This window comes from Neodiprion virginianus, chromosome 2, assembly GCF_021901495.1.
Source record: "Neodiprion virginianus isolate iyNeoVirg1 chromosome 2, iyNeoVirg1.1, whole genome shotgun sequence".
Lineage (NCBI taxonomy): Eukaryota > Metazoa > Arthropoda > Insecta > Hymenoptera > Diprionidae > Neodiprion > Neodiprion virginianus.
This window is the reverse complement of record NC_060878.1, coordinates 15,761,021-15,784,786: the sequence shown is the minus strand read 5'-3', so window position 1 is coordinate 15,784,786 and position 23,766 is coordinate 15,761,021. Positions and strand designations below refer to the sequence as shown.

General features: G+C 38.1%; 1 protein-coding gene across 12 annotated transcripts in view; it reads left to right on the top strand.

Annotated features, from left to right (window-relative positions):
* Positions 1-23,766, top strand: part of LOC124297845 (CUGBP Elav-like family member 2) — a 374,143-nt gene that overhangs the window by 214,103 nt on the left and 136,274 nt on the right. The window lies entirely within an intron of this gene.

The window sequence follows — 23,766 nt, the reverse complement described above, 5'->3', positions numbered from 1 at the left end:
ATTACGCAAGTTCGATGACAAAAATTCAAGGAATGCTGAAATTTTTAGAGGGTAAAGGGAGAGAAAAATTAAAGAATTTTATTTGAGCAAAATTCCAACTACCCTGAATGCATTATATAAATGATCAATGTTTGGTCAGTCCAAAATTTGATGAATTTATCTAATATTGAAAATTGCATCATGTCAATACACGTTTTACGAAGCTACGAGCTTAAAATATATCCAATCATTTTCGAAACAGTTGAGTTCCATCCCGCGGATTTCCAAAACTGGAAAAGGTCAGTGTTGTATCAAATCACCCCGAAAGGTCAAAACGAAAAATTCAAATCACTTGTAAGAATAAAATGACATCATTCTTTGGCAAATCCAAAAATACCCTTATTTTTCACTTTATTACAACAAAGTATGGTTTTCCTGTAAGGCTATTGACATTCGTAATAAAAAAGTTCCATTTTCATGGATTTTACAAACAAGTTTTTTGCTATAAGTGCTAGCCTCAAGAACAAATAGAACAGCAACGAATAAATTGTGAACAATTTTTTAATCCGGAAGTCAAGTTTCGTTACAATCATAAGTCAGAAATCAAAATTAACGAAAAGAACAAAATAAAGAGAAACAAAAATACTATCAGTTCCGGAAGAGTAGCTGGTAAACAGAATTCGATCAGTGAAGGAAAAAAGGGGTTGACATTGAAAAGTGACGAGGATTCGTGCTCAATCGTGCATGTTGCAGTATAAATTCGTTCAGGGATAGGCGTATAAGGAGATTCTGGGGGCTGAAGTGGAAAACAAATTCCTGAAAGCCGTAGCGGGACAAAGGGAGGCGTAAATCGGCACTGCTGGTTTCAGTTCCGGCATGCACTGGGCGGAGCTCATTACCGGAGAGTCTTCTTATTAAATTTACCTGAAATTCCATTCGCCGCCGCTACAGGCGGGTCGTGGTATAATGTACATCTTTGGGACCGCCAAATTCCCTACTAAATACCCCCGACTAACTGGCTTAAAGCATACGCTACAACCGCTTTACCGCGAGCTTACTTCCCTTCCCCCTCACCGTCCTTTCGCAAGCTCGCACACATGTGTTCTCCACTAACCGCACAACTGCCCGTCCGCTCAATAATATTAAGGCAGTTTGGCCATGGAACCGATGGCAAAGGATAAAAAATCGTATTTTGGTATGTCCGAAGTATGCGGAGAGTGTCCTTATGCTTGCAAAGTTTCCAATTGGCTCAGTGACGTGATGAGAATGAGAAACACGTGCGAGATCGTACTTGGTACAAAGGATCTAGCAGGAAAACTGATCTTCGAAAAGACAGAATTTGTTAAAGTAAGGAGTTTTTTTTTCTCTAAACCTTGTCAGGGATCAAAATATTGCAAAAAGTTGTCAGGCGAAGCAAATTTTTAGCGATATATTCAAGAGTGGAAATGATTTTTCTATCATAAGGAGGTTAGGATTTTCAGACACGAAAATTCGGTAACCTCGTAAGGTATTAAAGTATGGAAAAAGATCTCGTTCAGGTTCTCATTTATGCGAATAATACGATTCGCCGAAGTGCGTTTTCGAATTTGATCGTTACCGATTGAAGAGCATGAATGTATTTGGTGTGAAAGTTATACGAAGTATCCGAACAATTCCGAAACAAAATTTTTGTAGTTTATAATTATGTAAGCTGTCAAGTTAAATTAACCAGTTTCTCAAACTTGCTTAATTTGGGTTTCGTCGTTTTTGTTACAGGTAAGAGATATTCGCCTTTTAAATCGATACTCCACATCCAACGGTATGTAGCACTTTGTATCATGTCACGAAATATCAATTTTCCGAAATGGTTATATGATAAAACAAAAGCTTTAAACGTGACCAAAGTTGATCCAGCTGCATAGGAAATCGGCCCCTCGAACGAAATAGAAATTAAAAGCTTCTTAATTTAAATTTATAATAATTCCAAAAAGACAATCATATCTTTGAATCAATTTTCAAACAAACGAAGTGTATCGTTTAATCAATCCGAATTGAATGAGGTTTACTTCCAGAAATTTACAAAATCTAATTTTTTATAGCGATTAAGTAGCTTATTCTATGTTAATGAATCATTTTTCAAATATTTTTGAACCATACTGATGTGACGTATCAATTTCTAGCTAGACAGAAAACGTGCCGAGATCAATTTTTCACATGAATGAAGTTTATTAGAATAAAAAAATAATGATGATAATAATTGATCGTCGCTGCAGGAATACTTAATTTATTTTAAATACTGTAATGAAGTTTACAACATACGTGTGGAAAAGGTAGTTGTGTGAGGATACCTGAGACTGGCATAAAATCTGGCAACATTAAAAGGTAGGTTTTCATGTTCGAAACTGGTTTCGAGGTGTTGATATTCTCTTTGAATAATTCCACACAAGCTTTCGAGTGAAAATTCATTCCCCCCCCCCCCCCTGATGGATATATTCGTCCTATCTCGTCGGGACTTTCCGCTGCACAAAGAGTAAAACAAATCAGATTTCTCATCAGCGAGTCATGTCTGGAGGCTGAGCCATTCTCACGTATCTTCTCGGTATCTTTCTCCTTGGTTTTCCGCTCACCTCACCTTCTATTTCCCCTGAATTCGCGCCCCGATAAACACGCAGAGCAATATCATTAATGAGGAGAAGAGGGAAGAGGATAATGACGCGGCGACCGCGAGGAGTACGAATGCTGCTGACTGACAGTGCCGGGGATATCTTTGGTGCAAAACGCGGAGACCATTGCTGGCTGCAAGACGGCGAGACAAAGAAAAGAGGAATCTAAAGGATGCAAGAAGAGTGGGAAGCAGAATGGCAAAGACTGAGGCTGCGAAGGAAGCGAGGAAGAGAAGAGAGACAATACAGTCAGCAGCAGACGCAGCAAATTGCCCGTTAATAATCTTCTGGGGGTTGCAGCATTCGAGACCTGAGTCTGGAAAGGGGGTGAAATATTCCTCCCTGATCCGATGTAATTGCGACGCTGTACTTGAAAATTCAACTCCAGCTCTTGAGATACGAAAATATTACCATTCGGGGGCTGAGCTTCATTGCTGTCTACTTCTGTGCATGCTGCGTTACAATTTACTCTTTAAAACTCACTTTCAAGCTCCGGGTAACTTGACGCCGCCGGAAATACTCAGAATTTGCATTTTCATCAAAAATGACGACAAATTTTCTCGTGCAGCATGCAATATCGCAGAAGCATTGTGGCAGCGTAACTTTTCAGGGTTGAAAATATGTCAGAAGCATTGATTCAACGTCATTTTGCGCACTTTCCAATACTTTAAATACATCGCAACAACGTCACTTCTCAAGGTGAGAAATGTTGTAGAAGCATTGTAGGAATTGAACTTTGTAAACTTTAAAATATTACATACTTGTTGGGACAAAATGACTTTGTGAAGTACGAAGTTCTCAGAAAAATTGCATCAATATAACTTTGTACAGTTCGAAATATTTTGGATACATTTTATCAACGTAACATTGTACCTTGGGAAATATTTCAGAAACATGGCGGGAATTGAACTTTGTCAAATTTGAAATATTGCATCTATACATTGCGAAAAATGACATTGCGAAGTACGAAGTCCCCGGAAACATGGCAGCAATGTAACTTTGTAAAGTTCGAAATATTTCCGACGCGTTGTAGCAACGTAACTCTGCCACTTTTAAAATAATCCAGAAATATTTCGGGAATCAAACTTTGTGAAGTTCAAGATATTGCATATTCGTTGAAGCAAAATGGCTTTACGAAGTATGAAGTCCTCAGAAATGTTGCAACAATGTAACTTTGTCAAGTTCAAGATATTTCCGATGCATTGTAGCAACGTAACTTTGCAACGTTTGGCATATTTCAGAAACATTGTGGGAATTGAACTTTGTGAAGTTTAAAACATTGCATATCCATTGAAGTAAAATGATATTGGGAGATATGAAATCCTCAGAAACATTGCCGGAACGTAACTTTGTAAAGTTCGAAGTATTTCTGATACTTTGTGCCAACGGAAATTTGAAACGTTTGAAATGTTCCAGAAACATTGCAGCAATATTATTTCCCAAGATTTGTAGCATTTCAGGTACAACGCTAGAACCTTACAAAGTTTTTGATATTTCGAAATATTGCAGCAATGTGAATTTGCGAAAGTTTACATATTCCAAAAATATCGTAGCAATGTATTTTAGCCAGTTAAAAATATTCAACAGAAATTTGATACATTGCGGATACATGGCATAAATATTTATACAATGCTGCGTGCACTTGAAGAAACATTTTGATATTCTCTATTTCACACTTGCAATATCGTCGTAATGATTAAACAAACAATTACCGTAATACGAGAACCCGAATTTGACGCGCTGCCACACATTTTATACCTTGTTGCAATTGACGTTGCAATATCGTACTGCTCATGTTTTTCCAATATCGTAAGCTTTCCGTTATCGACGAATAGTTGAACCAGCTCGTTATACTGGCAGAAATGGCTAAAATGAAGACACAGCTTCCGTCTTCGGTGGAAAACGGAAAAACCGAATGAAGTTTCAACCCAACTTAACGTCATCCCTCATTGTTATCTCAGTCTCGAAGTGGCAAGAGTCTACAGAAACGTAGAACGCAGTAAAATGCGTCTCGAGTCTGCGGTAAGATGCTTCGGGAAGGAACGTAAGATGGAAGACGGTACCTACACGGGGATTGGGGCGTCACTTGCAGGAGGGAAATGCGCTTACTGGATCCGGTCCTTTGAGAATATACTCGGGGCGGCATGGCGGTGGAAAAACGAACAATCGCGCCGAAAAAGGAGCTTAGCGCGTTAAAGGATTAGGGGCCGAATCTCGAGAATTTAAATACGATTTTCTACCCCTGTACCGATTCGTGTAGAACGTTTTTTCCCCCCTTTTTTTCACGTAATTCCGCTATTCCGGTATATTTCTCACCCTACAATTCCGTCGCCGTAATCCAGTCTCAATTTTTGAATCCTTCCATTCGTATCACAGGATCAATCTCACGACATTCCGACAAACTTTCTCACATATAAATTCAAACGGGGTAAAAATAATACCATGAAAACTAAATTTACTCGTTTTGATCTCGTTTCACTCGTAACGATCCAATATTCTTAAGAAATATTTTTTGTTATGTAACTTACTTAAATTTATTCAGCCTTAAAATGGACTCATATTTTGCATATGTAATTCCTTCAATGCCATTCTGAAATTACAGATCAATGACTTTTTCGAATGACCGAACGACGAGCGCGTGATTTGTAATAGCCTGAATCAGATGAAGACGTTTTTTTTTTTTTTTGTAGTATGCATAGAAAAATGTTCCGAACTTAGAATAGATTTCGAGTAATTCAACGTCTAAAATACGGGTTACTAAAAATTTTTGAATTGGAAATTTAACAAATTTTTTGTGAATCCGAACGGGCCCGAAATCAGTCAAGAAAAGTGACGTTCTTGTCTTAAGTCGTGTAAAATTTTTCAGTGAAATTTTTCGACAGTGTATATCAAAGTGAATCGTTTGAAAGCAACATTACATTTTTCTTTCGAATCTAAAGGACACGTCGGATGAAGGAAAAAAATCCTCGTTCAAGAATATTTCAAATGCAATTTTGAAAAGTCACTTCCGAGTTTCGTAGTTTTTCCATTCATATGAGATAGAGAAAAAGTTGTTGCTTTTCTTGATAGTCACCTATTAATTGCATTTTGTAACAAAATTAAATTAAATTCTCTGCAAAAGTTTTCATTGAGTGAAATCTATAGTTCAAAAACGATTCAAGACATAAGTGGTGGCCTGGAAGTTGATTCTATGTGAAAATTATTAAATTACCGTGTTCAGAAAAAAAAACAATCGAAATATCGGATTGTCAACTAATTTGATTTCATGTAAAAATGTCTGAAGCAAATTTCGTAGTTTAAACGTGTCACCAGTTTTTAGTCTTTAAAATCAATTTTATTCAAACATTCATTTCAGTGACTAAACTAACAATTTTAAATCAAAATTTACGGACAGTTTGCAGAGTATTAAATTCTTCACAAAGTGGTTTCAAGATCAAGTATGTATTACATTGAATGCGGTTAAATGGTAAATATTTTTTGAAAAAATACATTCTCAATGTGTTATTTGAATAGAAAAATTGCAAATACTGAAAGCGATATTTTAAAAATGACACTTATTTTTGACGTAAAACCAAAAAAAAAAAAAATCAAAAAACCTTGCTTTCAATCTGAAAACCCTAAAATCTACGGATCATTTTCATCACAATCAGTTTTTCATTCGGCGAGCTTGACCAAAGCTTGAGCTTCTTTGTTGACCGTCCAATAGGCGATAGCTTACAAAATTAGAGACGAATAACGGTGGATGTACACTTGGCTCAGCAGTGCTGCTTGTATATGATCGATTCTCCGTCAACTCGGCCACTTTCTTTTCGACCATCTCATATCTGCCCCATAATTGGTTATATCAAAGTAATACTAAAAGGTATTGTATGTGAATTTTTTCAGATTTTTTAATTCATTATTTGAGAAATTGCCGTTTTTTTCAAATGAATATATCTCGGAAACTTGAAGTAAATGAAAAAAAATGACTCTGCGTAAAAGTTGTAGTTTTTTGTTGGCTTTCGAGAGGAATTTTTGAAAAAATTTGTACGCTCCGGTAACGCTGATTTTTTACCAAAGAAGGAAGAAATTATTTTTTTTTATTGAAAAAATTACAGAGTCTTCCAATATGAGTGACAATATCGCCAAAAAATCACCAGAGTGGCACGGATCGAAGTCCTAGGGTAAAAAAAATGAAGTTACAGAAATTCGGTCGAGGTTCCGGTATGAAAAAATTAATTTGTGTGGCTGCATTTTTTTTACCCTAGAACCTCGATCCGTGCCACTCTGGCGATTTTTTGGCGATATTGTCACACATATTGGAAGACTCCTTAATTTTTTCAGCAAAAAAAAGGGTCCTTTTTGAATAAAAAAAAAATTTCTTCCTTCTTTGGTAAAAAATCAGCGGTACCGGAACGTAAAAATTTTTTCAAAAATTCCTCTCGAAAAATAACAAAAAACTACAACTTTTATGTAGAGTGATTTTTTTTCAGTCACTTCAAGTTTCCGAAATATATTCATTTGAAAAAAAAACGGCAATTTCTCAAATAATGAATTAAAAAATCTGAAAAAATTCACATAGAGTATCTTTTAGTAGTACTTTGATATAACCAATTATGGGGCAGATCTGAGATGGTCGAGAAAAAAGTGGCCGAGTTGACGAAGAATCCCTCATATCTAGGCGTTTAATCAAGTTTACAACCCTGGGCAGTGCAATGGTGACTCTTCCTTTGCAAAATTGCCAAGAGCAGTATGTTTTGCAAGGAAGACCTCTGGCGGTTTACACGACTCAGAGCCGCGCTGCGAATTATGGGAAGACAGGAACTTCAAGTTGAACCGTTACGCGAAAACGCAAGTAACTCAAGCGCTCGATTAATTACATCAAGTCGGATGAAATCGTCAATTGACGAATCTTGAGAGACTAAATTATCAGACGACGAATATTATTGCTCTGTCTTACATCTCTCGGCACTTTCACCTGAATCCTGGAATTTCCTCAATATATCCTTAATTAGTTTCTAGTCACGTTTTTCGTCTTCAAGCTTCCAATTTTTTTTTTTTTCTTTACCGGTAAGCTTCTCGGAGTTCCAAGAGAAAATCTGTGTAACAGGCAAATCGTAAATCAGTTCTCTAAATACGAAATAAAAAATCGCAAGACGAAACTATAAAACTTTGCTTGTATCGGTAATCATTTTTTGGTTCGTAATATGCTTCAAAATTCCCACGGGCATTCACCTACCAAAGAGAATGCTTCATAGATTTTAGAAGTCGGTGATACTCAAGGTTTACAAAAGTGTCCGTCACAAGTCCAAATAGTCCCAATATAAATTTGAAATAGAAGTGAGAAGCGTGTTCAAACAAAGTTCTGTTTCGATGTGTGTTTTGAACAGCTTCGATTAAACAGCCAGCTTGTTCCGACTATCACTCCTTTCAGTCACAAATTTTTCAACTCGATATTTCGGCCTGCGTTTTGTTTCTCGGGGAGTTTTGGGGTCATTGATCACGAATCTGAAGTCATAATTTGATAATTTCTAAATCCAAGATGGCAGATCCGATATGGCTGATGTGAAATCGAGAAAAACTATCAAATTAGATGTTTCCATATGTTCTACAAAGTAACAAAAAACATTTGAAGTTGTAAATAAACTGTGATAAGGTTAGGAGATAAAAATTTTTGAGTTGGGACGTTGAGCATTTCACTGTGACTAAAAGTGTTAGGTTAGGTTAGTTTAGGTTAGGTTAAGTTTCCCACCGTTACCTATTTTTGATACTAAATCTTTCCGTTTCTTCACATCATTCTCATTACTTCCCGACCCTAGTAATCACTACTGCCTACTTATGACTTTATTCCAACCCCATTAATAATATTGCAATGAAACTTGATTTCCTCTGATTCGACACGAATCAATTTTTGTCAATTTTCCTCACACAACTGGGCTAAATATTTCAACTTCTCTCTTTACAATTCAATTCTGTTCACTGATTTCCACAAAAACTCTGATTTTTTACGAAAATTCTGTCTATATTTGTGAAATTGGGAATGATTCGTCGGTTGTCCTGAATGTTTAGTTTGTGTGACCTAAGCACTTTTATCATGCCACCCTGCAAATAAATGTCGTCAGAGATTTCTTGCGACGCAGCAGGCCAATCTGGAGATTCTCTATTCACCTTCACATCCTAGTCAAAGTATGCTTATGACTTTTCTCTCCGTTCGCAAGCGAAAATTCACCGAGGTGTTGGATGGTGAATAAGTTTTTACGGCCCTGAGTTTATTCCCCAAAGTTTTCGCAACCCTGTCGCTAATTTGCGAGGCGGGCTATAACGCAACTGCGACACTGCGATAGGGGAATCAGAGACTGGTGGTGCTTTCTCTCTCTCTCTCTCTCTCTCTCTCTCTCTCTCTCTTTGTAATAAAAGACAACGGCAGTACATCCCCTAATGAAATGGGTACAAATTTCCTGAACAAATGACGGTCGCCCCGTAAATCATTTTCTCGCGGATTTTCACACGCCCTGAGCTGTAAAAACTAGATGAATTTATTCACAGAAATAATACGAGCGAAAACCTGGCTTCTGAAAAATTTGGCAATAAAATCCCTCAAGAATGCAACTCAAAACTTATTATGCGTTCATACTAACTCAATAGAAATGAATGATTGCAATTTTTTTAAAAGTTCGAATGATAATATCACAGATTGGATCCTCGCGTGTTTAATAATGACATCCAAAGTATCGGAGAATCGAATAAATACAAGTTGTGAAATTACAAGTTTCTTTCAAACATCAATTTGCTCGAAAGATTATGCTCTGAAAAACATTCCAAGAAGCTATTTGAAAAACACTGAGTTTTCGGAACTGTTGACAGGAAAAATTGAAGAGGAAGTGAAAGTTCTGACGTAACCCGAGCATTGTGTAAATTGGCTCTGAGTTTGAAGATTATGTACAAAATTTATACAAGTTTCCATGTCAAACTCACAATTAGATCAACGCATCTTTCGTTTTCGTTTTTGTAGTATTCTAAACTTTCAAATTATTGATTAGAGTTTTCTCCGCACACTTTTTAACAAGATCATAAAATCTTATAAAAATAAAAATTGAAACTTGCAGGTTTATGTGATTGAAAATATTAAAAATCATGATTCCATGAGTTTGAAGTTATCGTACGCAACGAGATGTTTAAAAAACTACCAACTCAAAATTTTATAATAACTTTACAGTCGTTTAGTTTTTCGAATGTGAGGTGATTGTTTTGCTTTGTTATGGCTTAATAACTTTCTAGACCTTTGTAAAATTTCAAAACGATTTTTCTCAAAAATGCATTAGTAGACATACATCGCCACCTTCAACCTCACTTAATCTTGGAAACTGAAAAGACTACCAATTAATCGGAATATTGTATTAGCGCTATTCAAATAATCAGCACTCTTTGAAACCTCAAAATGCTCGCTTGATTCAAAGAAAATTCTTTCGCTTTGGGTGTTTTTAACTTAATTTGAATAAATTTTATTTAAAATAGATGATAATTTGGTGTATTCAAAAAGCCTTAATTATATCAGTACTGCTAATACGATATTTTCTTGAGAAAAATTCAACGAATAAAATTTTTCTCTTAGCGCAAATTTTGTCACTTACGCTTTTGAATTCAAGTTATTCATGACGCATAGCACGTAAATATTATGGGGGTATTTTGATCTAGATATTTGGGAAAACACATTGTTTTTTTTTCACATTATTATAGCTACATCTTTTAAAATTTTTTTGGAATCGGCGATCAACGGTAAGAAAAATTCCCATTTCAGCTGATACAGAAATAACCGTCAAAACAAAGGTCAAAACTTTAACCGCATTAACGTTGAATACGTTTACCTCAATACTACATTTTTCGACCTGGTTGACATAAAATCTCGAGTTCTATCGAATAGATTGACTTGAAATTTGGTATGAATCTTCAGTATACATCCCTCAACAGCCCCTACCACGGATATTGGGAAATTATTATTACAGCTATTTAAAAAAATTGCTAAACATCGAAAAACAAAGCAAAAAAATATTAATTCAGCCTTCAAACAGTTGCCGTTTTTGTGAATTGTTTTTTTCTTCTCGTCTTGATACGGGATATAACGACATTCTTACTAATCAAGAAAGATCGTTCTTCTTCTGATCCGGACGAATGGAAGTACTAGAATCGTGTCAACCACCTCAACCGGTTTTTTTTTTTTTTTTTTTGTCACGGCCGTCTGTAAAGACCTATGGTTTTTACAATTTTCATTTTTTTATTTTTTTTTTCACAAAAATTCAACCGCAAGCTTGCAAGCCTGAAATCCAAACCTCTAGACCGGAATACTCCTTTAAGCGACATATGAAATACAAAAATCCTAGGAGTGACGATTTCGCAGCAGCGGGGTTCCCCGAGGACGTTGCGCAGGCGTCCTGCAATCTTGACTTTAGGTACAAGGAGATGGAAGGAAGCGACGTGCCCGGAGTTCTCTAGCGACGTGATTGCTGCCCGGGCACCCAAACGCCCTCGACTGCCCCTCTGCATCCCAGAATCACCCGAAATCTCCGCGACTCCCGCAACTTCTTCTTCTTCTTCTTCTTCTTCTTCTTCTTTTCCACGCCTCCGAGTCGTTCTCAGGTTTAATTTCGCCATTTCGTCATTCACCTCCTGTTTTTGATCACTCGCAAAATCACCGTTGCATCCCTTCAAATTTGCTCAAAACTCACAATTGTGCTCTGCCATTTTTTTTTTTTTTTTATGTAACCATTCACAGACCCTTGTATTTTCCCCCAGTAGGATCAAAGCTGGGGAATATTTTAGGGAAAATTTCTAAAATCTAAATGATTCTAATGTGTAAATTACACGCTTGAATCACTCATGAATCTAGAATACCAAAATGATTACGAAATTCCAAAACGGTGTATCTATTTCGTTTAGAATCAAAAGCCACAGTTGGAATGAATGATCGTAAAATTTTTATTTTTTATTCCACAAAGCGCTCGTTCCGTCATTTTCAATTTTCATGAATTTTCTTTTCAGAAATTATTCTTACTTAGGTTAGAAATATTTTTATTCTTGTATTTATATCCCAACTGTACATATTCGTTTTGGATACTAATTTTTCCGAATCATTAACTTACTTTCAAAAATCCAGTTCCAAAAACGGAAACAGTCAAAGTCATGGAGAATTGTTTTGCAGACGCTCAATTTTGAATTGAAAAAATGTTGTTTTGTATACAATCGAAATAAAAAATTGGCAGTATCCAGATTTAAATTTTCATCATTGCTAAATGTTAAATCATGTTCAGAATTCATAGGTACAAAAAGGATTTCACAACCCGGTAATAATAAAAAAAATTTACAATACGATCATTCATTCTGCAGCTGGGACTTTCTCATTTGGGAATATGGAAATTGAAACCATTCGAAAATCATTATAAAACAGTCGAAATTTCCCAGATTAATTTTTTTTTTTTACGTTAAAATGGTGAATGAGGCGTGAATCGCACAGAAATCAGTGAAAAAGCTCGAAGCAAAGTACTGAGGATATGCCTTGGAATTGAAAATAGGCGTCGATACTGCGGCGAGAGATTCCCCTGAGAAATCTAAGATCTTGGTCTGATTTTGCGTACAAACATGGCGTATCACCACAGCAACAGTACCAACGGCAAAAGTAGAGAAGCGAACTAAGCCGTTGCTGCCACGACTCTAAAGGAAGGCCCCCATCTGGGGAATAGTTTGAGAGTTTCGAAGGTGTTCCTCGTCTTGCCTTGTTAGCTGCTAATCGCGTTGCACCGAGCCATCCGATCTAGCCAACCGGGGATAATGCACTGTTGTTTTCGGTACAAAGTCTCATTTCGGGGTTTTGTGATTCACAGCGATATTCTGCAAGAAACTATGAAAACAGAACTGATTTCCCGATGGATTCCAAACCTGCAGCAAGCATCGCTAACCAAACCAAACCTAACATCAAAGGTTCGAAATCTAACAAGGTCTGAAATATATCAGAAATATTGTAGCAGCTTTCCCGAAACGTTACAATACATCCTGTTATGTTAATTCTAAATTTCTCTCAGTACATCATCGAAACTGCAATATTGCTGCAATATTTGTGCAAAGTTTTCGCAACATTGTTGTAGTGTGTCCCGTTTCTCTGCCGCAATATTTCTCCAGCATTGCTGCGACACCCGAATCTTTGATTCACTGTTTCTGCAACATTGTTACAATGTCCGGGTTCCTCGCTGCAGTGTTTCTGCAACATTGTGCCAATGCACAGAATCTTGATTGCAATATTTTTGATAACATAGCTGCTACTTTGTGCATTATTGCAGTACAACCGACAATGATTTTACTGAATGTTTTATCAGGATGCTCATTTTGGTGATCCGTGATGAACGACGATGTTCTGCAAGGAACGATGAAAATGCGACTGATTTCCCGACGGATTCGAACCGCTGTTGCGTGCAATCCATTGATTGTAATCGTAATAATTACAGCTTAACGAGCATCCAGAAAGTAGTAAAATAATACGACTAGATGCGCCTTTGGGTAGTGGTTGTGGATTACCGGAATAACGAGTGGGAGGGATGTGATAAAAATGAAAGGGTGTAGGACAAGATAAAGGGAATTGGGTCTCTACCAGATCTCAAAGCTCACCGCGTTATCGCTCCCATGCTTAACGAAGGCGTCTGCTGTCCTCAGCAAATCCTTTGTTCTCAAATAACGGGAAGAATGAAGGCGAGGTGAAGAACGAAGAACAAAAAACCAGGATGATAGTGCTTAGTTATAATAATCAGGAATGAAGAGGTAAAAAGTTAGTCGAATCAATGTCTTTTTGGACACATCGCATTACCATCAACTATTTTTGTCCAACCATCCATTACAGTGTTCATTGCGAGTTCCGAAATGTCTGAAAGTAAACAAGGTCAGTGTTCATACGTTGATGGGACGATACATTCCGAGCAGGCTGAAGTATTTCAAAGTCATTGTAACTCCTTAAAGTGATGGTATACTCGATTTCGACGTAGCCTTGGATATGTCTAAATATCTAAGCTCATGGATTACGCACGCAAAGATACCCGAAGCCGTTATCACGATGTCTTATTTGAAGCTAGAAAGAATTATTGTGTTTTTGTTCAAAATTGCATGTAGTCTACGGCTGTTATGTCTTTTTTTATCATTGCGATGCATATGATAAGAGCCAGAATAGGAGGTATTCAACGCAGTCGGTAAGGATTGACTATAGCATCCCCTCAAAATAGTGAGGGCTTTTTCATGTCTTCTTATTTTAACGTTCTGTACTTAAACCTCATGAGAATGAAATAGAAATTGTAAATTGAGTTCCACTGCTGTCACCAGAATTTGAAATCCGACTGGCCAACGACTTGAGAACTTGTAGATACTGCAATTGCAGTTCCATTGCACAAACATGGATGGTTAGAAATCGACGGAAAGTATAGACGATACGATGTTGCAATATTGTTGGACCTAAATATGGCCCTCGGCTCTTTCTCACAACTGTTGTTTGTCCAGATAACCATGTTTTTTATACAATTAAGAGTCATTTTACAATCTATCAAAGCCAAAATGTCGAGTGAGGTTTCACAACCTCCGTAATCATACAAGTTCCAACAACCGGGTTGAAATTTCCACCCAGGAACTTTATTAATTTTATTTTATTTTTTTCTTGTTGTTCTGTCTGTCCCTATTATCATAGTTGGCACAAGTTATAGAAAATGTATATTTCTGTTTCGCAGAACTAAGAATGGCCGGCCATGCTCCGACTTGATGAATTATTCATGTTTTCGTCAATTGATACCCACAATTGACAATCACACCCAAGGATTCTTGTCCTTCCTACCAATTATTATCCTATTATATTTCGATGAATTTGTCTGCACAGTCTTTGAGAAAACCGTGCTCATGTCGACCACAACACTGTCTATACTGTATCGATAATTTTGATGTGAGACTTGAAACACTTCTCCTCATCGTCTGAACAGCTTCTTGGTAAAACAATAACGTAGGTACATAAAGAGGTAAAACTGCAGCCCCTCGCGACACGAACGAGAGCAGTGAGTTTATTCAATATAATCCTTGACGCTGGGAGGACGTGTAGCCTACAAATTCGCGGCACATGTGAAGTTAGATGGTCTGATGTAGGCAAGCAGAGAAGAAGACAACGTTGCGGTGCTCGCGGTGGAAAATTTGATTCCGTCGAAAGCCTTGTATCTATCCCCTTTTGCCAGAACGAGGCGGCAGGGCGCGTCATTTGAACAGCAACTCCTTCCTCCACGGCTGGGTCGAAAACGACGTTAGTCTCACCGCATCCTTTCAATCATTCCGGTGTAAATTTAAACCGATTATCACCTACGTCACGGAACTCGCAGTTGCCGTATTAGGTTCCAGCCAATTAGGAAGTCCCGCTGATGTTATATTCATGAGTCGGTTGCCCGGCTTCTCATCACTGCGTCAGTGTCACTTCCGTCCTTATGAAGAGCGACGGACCGAATTTGGTTGGATCAAAACTTGAATCCGAATGGTTTTTCTCGTTATCGAGATCACTTTTCATGTCCTTGATCGAAACTGCTTCGAAGCTTTGAACTTCAAACACACGGAAACATTTTTTTGGAACGGTGAGGTGAGCTTTGTTCATTAGGAAGAAGTAATCTTCGCTGCGTAGATTCCGCAAGCCTCTTTTCAACCCTCTCGTCGACACAGTGCTAGTGTGGAGATTAAAAAGTACCCTCGCAGCACAGGCAGGTAGAGGAGGGTGAATCTGCCAGTCTTCCCTTCCGACCAAACATATAATAACATGCTTGCGAAGCAGAATCCAGCCGGGGATGGAGGTTGGCTCTTTCCGCTCTAGCGGGGCTGGGTCTAGGCGGAACCGGAAGCCCGACGCTGTTCAAACTCTTCTAAATGTTCTGGATGTGTAACCTGCCTCCCTATTCACCCGCTTAAGTACATTTCAAGCCCTTCCCCGTCTTTTGGCGCTGTGCACAGGATATCACGCGGATATTCGTGAAGCGAAGTGTCGAATCTACTGACCCAAGAAGTTTTTTTTGTCCTTCAACAATTTTACTATTGATAAAAATTGTTAGTTAATCGAATCTGACTTTGAAAAATATTTAGCACAATTTGGGACCATTGGAACTGAATTATTGCTGAGAAAACTCAAAAATAAACAAAGAAATGGAACTGTTCTCCGTAACGTCATGATGTCGAAAGTTACAGATTTTGAGTCCTTATTCAGTAAAAATTGCTCAAAAATGTCGGCTGACCGTCAAAGTGAACACTTTGTAAGTTAACCTCATATTCCATCAGGTTCCATTTACTCATACACCTTACTCATTCTTATACGTCTCCAGTGCTATTCAAAAGCGGGACTAAAAAGTCACTCACAATATGTCACTCCTCGCAAAAGATTGCACAGGTTCAACTCAGGTGTAAAGAACAGGAGTTAAAAAACTTCTATTTACAGCAATTGACGAGGATTCAAAAGACTGTCGCTACTGATATTTCGGCTAAGCACAGCAGTAGCAACGACATGAAAAATACGCTAATAGAACTATTGAGCAATACTCAAGTGTCTAAGGATGATTCATTCGTGTGATTTGTCTCGTTGCGACTTCGTCCTCTCTCACCAATTTTGTGGCGGAACTTTTGTGCGGCGCACTTCAGCGTGCAGTGAATATATAGAGTCGAGCGCAAAGTGAACGCGCAGATGTAGGCACCAACCTCCTCAGACATTCATGCGCAGTTACGATTCATAACCCCTCGGTTTTTGTCCGAGTGTTGGCACAGACTGGAAGTCGACGCCGTCGTCGTCATCGTCGGCTTCCTCGGCTCTGCAAAGAAAATATAGATGTTCTTTTCCACCACTTCATTTTTTTTTTTATCCTCAAATTGACCTGTTTGCCCTTAATTTATATTTTTTTTTTTCGTCCTTTTTTCGTTCTACCATCAGTGAGTAGAATTCACTTCTTCGCAGACAAAATTCCTATTGAATGTTTGGGGGAAATAATTCTCACGATTTGTAGGTCAACTAAACAGATCAATTTCACTGTCATCTTCTGCGGCCACTTATTGGATTTCATAAGAAGTACTGACAAATTCACGAAACTTTGAGATTTGAAACGTGCTCTACGAAAGATATAACTGGCTGCAAGTCAGCGATTCTTTAAGGTCCTGGGGGACATTGAGCGTCCGGTCGTTTCCCCTTGGTCTTGGTAAGGTACCTGATTCGCATTTTCCATCAGCTTGTCGGTTTCCTGGGATCTGGATGTAGCCGGTAGACGTGAGAGTCCCCCGTGTGTCCGAGGGGATAATGCGACCGATAAGCACCAATTATCTGTGTTAGATCTCTCGCGTATCTTCGTCGTTAGTTCGGCTTCTCACGCCTCACCGCCGACACGGAGAAAGAAAATGAGAAGATAGAAAAATACTCGAACGAATTATCGGCTTTCTCCGCAGTAACGATATCAATAATATCAACTCCATTCCAATTCAAATCGCACGAGAAAATAATGACCAATTATCTCTGATTGCAATACCGGCGGAAACCCGGAGTTCTGTTCAATCCCGCCCCGATCGACAACAACAATACATCCCTGCAAGCTGATTGGAATCCGTGGCGCTTCGTCTTGGCGACAATTTCCTGACTTCAACCTGTTAATTCAACGACAAAATGCGAAATCGTTGAATACTCGGAATAAAGTTTTATATGTATATGATACAGTATTGATACATTCTTCTTAAACAATGATAAGGCACAAGCTGTATAAGAACAAAGATTTTAAAACTGCAAGCGTGAGTGAACGAAACTTCAAATAAAAAAACTCATAAGGCTCGCAATAATGTAGAACCGTTATATTACAGCAGCCTAAATTTGCAAGATTTAAAATATTCTAGAAACATTGTAGCAACATTTCTACAATGTTGCATTAATTATCAATACAATGTTGTTGCAACATGTTTCTAACATTTTTGCAGCATTTCTGCAATATTAAGGTAATATTTCTACAGTGTTCCTGCAAATATAGCATTACACATCAGTACAATGTTCCGGTAACGATCCGAGTATATAAATAAAATGACAACAATGCTTTAATATTCTTGGAACTGGAATTGTTGCAATGTGTCTGCAATATTAAACAATACTTCTACAGCGTTCCTGCAATGTTGCATTACATATCAATACAATGTTCTTGCAACGATCCGAGTACATGAATAAAATTGCAACAATGCTTTAATATTCTTGGAACTGGAATTGTTGCAATATTACTGCAATATTAACACATTATTTCTGCAACGTTCCTTCACAATTCCTGTCACATTACAGCTGCAGTATGGCAATATTATAGCTTCAGTTCAAACTTGTTTCGGGCTGTGTGTGTGTGTGTATATATATATTTGTATAACCGATTGGTAACTGGAATAGATATTGATCGGGTTCGAGAAACTGACGAGCTGACAATAAGCTCGGACGGAATAATCGACGCTGGCATTAATATTTGGCGGATGCTCAAACACGTGAGGCGTACTCGTCAAGAACGAGACGGAGCACATTTGGGGTTATGAGTGAGAGCACAGTGACAGGGGGATGACAAATGTGTCTTATGACGGATTGCCCTAACCCAGCCTTCCCGTTGCCTCACACCCTTAGCACGGGATTCTGAATATCGTTGAAATCGTTGTGAAATTCAAAAATCCCCCACGTTCGTATGCTCGACGTTCTTCAGCAAGTTCCTTCGATAATTCAACGTCCAGCTTTACTCATCTGCTGCTGAAGAGTCATAAAAATTTCATAATCTAGGTATCACAATTCATGAAAATTTCTTGAGAAACGTAGTTTTTGGTCTCTTTGCATGTGCACGCTTCCAAGCAACGAGCTTGCGAACTCAAGGTAGCAAGCCTGAAGTGATTGGATTATTCTTCCGTTATGGTGAACACTTTCATAGAAATCTGCGACAGCCACTTGTTTCTTCCTGCTCGCGGCGAAGCTTGCCTTGGACCGGTATAAAGCTGCCACGCTTGAACCTGACCCCATAGCAGCTATTCAATTGTCCGGCCCGACACCCGTCCACCCTTCCGTGGACCCAGCGCGGCCGTTAAACCACCGCCGACTACGAGACACCTGTTCCCTTCTCCCTCAGGCGCCCCTTCGCCCTGCGAACCCTGCTCGTGACGTGAACAGATCTGTTTATTATACCCCAAGCCTCGTATATTACAAACCAAATCACCCAGTATACCCACACACCATGTGTGCTCGGTTTAACACACCCAGGCGTAACCCTTCGCCCTCCTTTCTACGGTTCTACTTGCCTGCGTTTTCGTACACTGTCGTGCTTTCGTAATGCCAAAGATAAAAAAAAAATATCCATACCGGAATAGGCAACGTCTTTCAAGCTACATTTGGCGATTCTTGTTCATCGAAGCAGTGCAGTATTTGCATCGGTGAAATACTTTCGGGCTTATCATATAGATTTGGTGCTAAATAAATAACACTCAAGATTTTTTTTTTTTACTGGAGCGATACCTGCGGGGGAATAAGGATGGTATCTGAAATTTTGATCGATTAAGTTTGATCGAAGACGCGAACAGTCACTAATATTGAGTTTCAATGATCAGTTTTTATCGGATCATTGAAACCTGGTAAGCATGAAACCGTCACTTCAGGCTAATGACCTATTCCTTCTTTATTTCAATTCAGTATTAGCGACTGTTTAAGTCTGCATTCAAGCTTGATCGATGGCAACTTTAGATCCGCTAAAAAGGAATATGTTTCGAGGTGAATTCAACTTACATTTGTATTCACGAAAGCAATTCAGAAAACAGCCTTATTGAAATATTTTTGAATTTATTACAATCTTTGTAAAACTTGTGGATAAGAATAATCTAGTAAGTATAAGTTGGTAAAAATAATAATTTGACGTTGTGTAGTAAAACATATATCGTGGTTTCGTTTTCATTGGATCCTGGAATGAATATGTTCAAAATTTGAAAAAGACGGAATTAACTGTTAACAATTTACCAGTAATCACATAAACTACAAACCGTTTAAACAGGAAAATGTCGTATCATTTTTGATTCCTTCGGCCAACCGATACTTGTATCATTTTACGCATTTTCAAGAAATTAAACTCACACTTTTGCTCGATCGTAACGATGTACTGAAAACCGCTGTCACAATTTACATTTGGGCTATTCCGCGTCAACCGGATCAGTCATCTCTCAGATATTTTTTTAATTTGGCATGTGGATTGTGTGTGAGGAGTTAGATTTTTGTGCCAAAGCGCGAATCTCATAATGCAAAATTCGATTTTTTATTAACAATAACAAATTAGACTCCCATTTTTTTCAAAAATTCATAACTTTGGCAAAAAATTAGATACAATATATATTTTTTTTTCAAATTACGCGGAAAGCTCCATAGAATTTAAAAAAAAATACGAAATGGTAAAAAAAAGTTGTTATCAATTGTTTATTTAACAATTAATTTTTCAAAGATTTTTAAAACAGTGACTGACACGATCAAAAAATTTTTTTAAAATTCTGACATGTTCCTTGAACTGTACTACAACCTGTGAATTAATTCCAGAGGGGTGTTTTTCTTCGTTTTTGAGTAAAAAATCATTAAAGGTGTCGATGCGCGTGAAATTGCGGCGCGCCGAGTCTCTACGTAATGGCGGGCGGCCGGTTGCCGTCCACCGCTACCCCGCGGTGGCGTCGCAGCGTTATTTTAGAGTCATTTTCACGATGTAGGACATGATTGAAGAATCTGAAAAAAATACTGTACCTTCACAAGGCCTGCTCAAAGCGATAAGTGTAGTTTCAGGAATGTGTTTTTCACCGTTTTTTTATTACAGAGATTCGAAATACACACCATGAGAGTGCACATAAATGATAATAATTACATAACTTGCTACTTATTTTAAAATAAAAACACATTCTTGAAACTTCACTTATCGCTTTGAGCAGGCCTTGTGAAGGTACAGTATTTTTTTCAGATTTTTCAATCATGTCCTACATCGTGAAAATGACTCTAAAATAACGCTGCGACGCCACCGCGGGGTAGCGGTGGACGGCAACCGGCCGCCCGCCATTACGTAGAGACTCGGCGCGCCGCAATTTCACGCGCATCGACACCTTTAATGATTTTTTACTCAAAAACGAAGAAAAACACCCCTCTGGAATTAATTCACAGGTTGTAGTACAGTTCAAGGAACATGTCAGAATTTAAAAAAATTTTTTTGATCGTGTCAGTCACTGTTTTAAAAATCTTTGAAAAATTAATTGTTAAATAAACAATTGATAACAACTTTTTTTTACCATTTCGTATTTTTTTTTAAATTCTATGGAGCTTTCCGCGTAATTTGAAAAAAAAATATATATTGTATCTAATTTTTTGCCAAAGTTATGAATTTTTGAAAAAAATGGGAGTCTAATTTGTTATTGTTAATAAAAAATCGAATTTTGCATTATGAGATTCGCGCTTTGGCACAAAAATCTAACTCCTCACACACAATCCACATGCCAAATTAAAAAAATTTCTGAGAGATGACTGATCCGGTTGACGCGGAATAGCCCATTTTCGTTTTGCAAATATTCCATCCATTTTAAAAAATTTTGTTTTCACCTTTAAAATAGGCTAAAAATATACCCAATGCACACGTTGAATAGTAGAGACGGATCATTTTTTGTTTCTTATTGTTAAAAATCAATTCATCCAAGATCGATAAGGGTGAAATTTTGAACGACATTAACATGAATCAGTGTATGTAAACTTGGGGAGAATGAATGTGAGACGGCTAATTTTTTACACCAGGCAGTTATGTTGGCAACACAGAGAAACCTACAGCGCCACAGTCGGCCGAGCGCGAAACAAACTCAACCTCAATAAACATAACATAACCCATGACCGTCGAATCTGACGTTGGAATACTTATTGACGTGTCAATCCAACAAGTCATTATCTTCGCGGTATTCTAAGGTTAGATTCGACGCTCATGGGTTATGTTATGTTTATTGAGATTGATTTAGTTTCGCGCTCGGCCGACTATGGCGCTGCAGGTTTCTCTGTGCTGCCAACATAACTGTCTAGTGTAAAAAATTAGCCGTCTCAGATTCATTGTTCTCAAGTGTACATGTCCATATGTACTTATTGGCAAACGTATTTCGATATTATGTTTTAAATTAGGGAGCTATATCAACTCGGAATTCTGACTTGCCGATTTTGGAGAACGATCAGTTGCCCGCGGTGGGATGGTTTCAACCGATCATCTTATTCAGCCAGTGGAAAAACTGAGTTTCAAAGTCTCGTCACCTTTTGTTGGATCAGTTTTCGGTCGGTACTTGACTCGATGTTATTCGACTAAACAGTGCAAACTGTATAACTGATTTATGGCCTGGTCTACGCAAGTTCGGCAACACCTACGGCGAGTCCAAATGTCCGTAATAACGAAATAGTTCTGTTTTATTGAAATTCTGGAAACCCGAGAGTAATTACAGGCTATATTTAGTACCGGCTTTATCCTCCTTCCTACCTACCCACATATTTGTACCCTCGGCATTTCCCTCGCACTGACTTCTATATTCTCTGTTAAATCCATTAGCTACCCGGCTGTAGCTGGTCCGCGTTATTATTATGATTATTATCATCATTATTGTTATTATTATTGCCACTATTATTATAGTCTTCGTTTATGGCCGTATTGCTGTTATTTTGTTGTATTATATACACTTGGCGAAATTCTACTGCGGCAATAAAGTCACGTCATGACGCCTCTCATCGCCTCGTTTGTACAACCTTACCGGTGGGTTTAACCTTCTCTCAGAGTCCGTGAATACCTTATACCTGAAATGCGGTACTAATAGTTCATCAACTTCTTTTTTGATCTTCACAGCTATCCACGAATTATTTTTGCTCAACTCACAGGTTCTACGATATTGGCTCCAGTTTCAGAATTGCAAGTTCAGTAATTGCTCTGGCCAAAGCTGTTGCACAATTTGGCTAAAAACAAGTATGAAGGTATTTGTGGAAAGTAATTAACTAATTTCTGATCATGCTTTACCAAAAATTGACTACCGTTTATCAGCTATAGCTAGTTTCTTGTTTCTTGGACCATTGTTGAACTTTCGACAAATGTGTGAGCGAGTCACGTTCCAATCGAGAAGTCCTTTCGATAGAGCAAACCGGACGGTGGATTCGTAGAGTTCCTCCTCGACATCACAGCAGCGATATTCGATTCCAGCTGTGATTAGGCCCTGGGAACACCCGGCAAAACGTCTGCACAGTTCTGGTTCCAGTTCTACCAATAGCAGCGAATCCGTGCCACCGCCTCGCTCGTACAAAAGATTCACGTTAGTTCAGTCAGGATATTTCCTTGGGAAGACATGGTATTAGGTTGGTACTGCAAGTGGCGTCGCGTCGCCGAGAGCAACATGGGGAAAAGACGAATCAGCGTCAGAATCAAAGCTCTTTTTTTCAAGCTGGTGAAGCCCATTGATTCGATGAGCATTCTGCATCAGAACTTGCTTCGATTCGAATCCTTTTCCTCTTTGATGCCCGATTGAATAGAAATCGAAATTTCAATGCACTTCCTTGAACAATGTTGCCAAATTTATTGTAGCGGATTGGAAGTACTCTAGATGATTTCCGACTTGTGCTGCAGCTTTTACAGGTGCTTCATTGTTGAGCTTGTAAGTGACGACTGAGATATCAATTCGAGTTTTCTTTGTTGAACAATGTTGTAAAATTTATTGGGTGGGAATTGGAAGTAAGATTCTTAGTGCATCTTTGTCGGGTCCATTATGGTTGAGCTCGTAAGTGATGCCTGAGATCTGAATTTCTGTTCGCTCTGTTGAACAATGTTGCAAGATGTATTGATTATTTGAAGTTCGTACTGCAACTTTTTCGGGTGTTTAATGGTTGATCTCATGGTTTGTGATAAATGTGCGGTGAATATTAAAAAGTATACAAGTAGATTAATCAAAATGAACTCTGGGGTTAGAAATAATACTTCTAGACATTCTAGAATAGAACTGATTGGGCGCACATGTGCATAAACGAATTTGGGTGTATGTGTGTGGAAATAAGATTTGACGTCGGGAGCGTGTATCTCGATATATTTTTATCCGTTCAGTTAGCATCATTGGTATTCCAAGA